Source organism: Trachymyrmex septentrionalis, unplaced genomic scaffold (assembly GCF_001594115.1).
Source record: "Trachymyrmex septentrionalis isolate Tsep2-gDNA-1 unplaced genomic scaffold, Tsep1.0 scaffold477, whole genome shotgun sequence".
NCBI lineage: Eukaryota > Metazoa > Arthropoda > Insecta > Hymenoptera > Formicidae > Trachymyrmex > Trachymyrmex septentrionalis.
In genome coordinates, this window is record NW_017305649.1 from 30,420 (window position 1) to 32,368 (window position 1,949).

A 1,949-nucleotide genomic window follows, 5' to 3' on the forward strand; every position below is an offset into this window, starting at 1 on the left:
TTTTAAAGATCTCTTAAAAGATATCTTTAAAATATTTATAATAGACATATTAAAGGTATCTAAATGATCTCTCTTGAAAGGTATCTATTAGATATGTATCTAATAGATATTTTTTAGAAATGACTTAAAAGACATCTTATATTTGTTGTTTCGCGACAGACGTACACACCGCTGTTATTATTAAATTATTACGCAATTATAAAGGTTGATTCAAATTACGTGCGCTTTGTATTAGCATTTATGCATTCTGGAGTTCCGAGTTCCGAACTCGGTTTCGTCTCTCGGTTTTCTTCCATTGCGGCAACCGGTGACATATACGTATGACACGAGAGAAGAGGAGGACGCGTTTTAAAATTATAATCATAAATAATTCTTTTTTATTTTTAGTTACTACTGTGTCGTCGTTACATGGCGTATCAAGGAAAATAATTTCCACATAATATATATCTTATTTTGGCATTCAATGCTCTTAAATTATACTGTTTGCAACTAACTCAAATTAATTCGATCACTGTAGTAATAATTTATACTCTTACACATTTACATTGATAAATATTGCACGGATTTTAGCAATATTTATCAATTTAAATGTATAAGTATAAACAAAATTTTTTTGTATATTTTGGAATTATATTTTGAAAGTTTAGTTATTAATTTTGTATAATTCAGGAATATGTGTTAGTTTTTATATTTATATCATATTATAAATAAAAATACAAATGCAGACCTGTCATTTACGTTGCTTTCGATTTTCAGTATCAATTTTATAGAAATAGCAACTTATTAGTTTATACTATAATACGCAAAAGACAAGTGTTCCACGCGCTTGCGAATCTGCATCCAGTGATTGTAACACGATCGTAAAGTCTCTTAGTAAGAGGCAGCATCATTTACATGCAAGTACGTTTAATGAAAATGTCAGTGAGGCTGCGATTGAAAAATGTGAAGCTTTGTCAACATTTTTGAAGTCCAAATTAGTGTAAAAATTCAGAAAGTTTAAAAAAAGAGTTATACAGAAGAGTTATACAGAAATTCTGAAAAATTGTATAGAAAGTTCCAAGAAAATCAATCCATTTTTAAATTGCATATTAGTAAAAAAAAATTATAAAGCATTTACGAATTGTCTCATCATTTTTCAATTTTTTATTAAATTATATTAATTATATATATTTCTCGACGGATATCAATGAAGAATTACAGGCATTAAATCCATACTTACTTCGTTTCTTTAAAATTTCTTTTTTAAAATAGCAAATATTTCTTACAATTTTGTACTATCTATATCGATATGCTACGAAGAATATCGATTATGATTCGATATTAAAGCAGGATTCGCATTACGTTTAAATTTGCACTATCAGTTATTTGTCTTACATTAGATTAGTGCATATTAAAAGCTGCTGAACATGAAATTAGTAAAGTTAAGTTTAAAACCAAATTTTAAATAATTAAATAATCCATAATATTGTCATGTTATTTAAAAGAATATATATATATTATTACAGTGTCAAAACTGATTATATTTAGATGCTTTACATAAAGTAGGTTTTAATGTGCACTAATCCAAAAAAGACAGAATCCGCACTGGCTGCCATTCCAGCTTCGACCAGTACTGGGACTGTTTTCTTTCGAGGACGAAGTCCGCATTGATCGACGTTCTTTATCTAACTTTGACCAATGGATGCTGGGACTATTTTATTTCAAGAACAGAGTACACATTAGTCAATATCCTTGATCTACTGTTAAGCTGTATTATGTTTTCATTATGTTGCGTAGTAAAAGAAACGAAATGTATATATTGCGTGTACTCTAATATTGTATACAAAATATGCTCCTGTTGTAGAGAGAGAGAAAGAGAGGGGGAAAGAGGAAGAGGAAGAAGGAGAGGGAGAGGGAAAGGGAGAGGGGGAGCGAGAGAGAGAGAGAGAGAGAGAGAGAGAGAGAGAGAG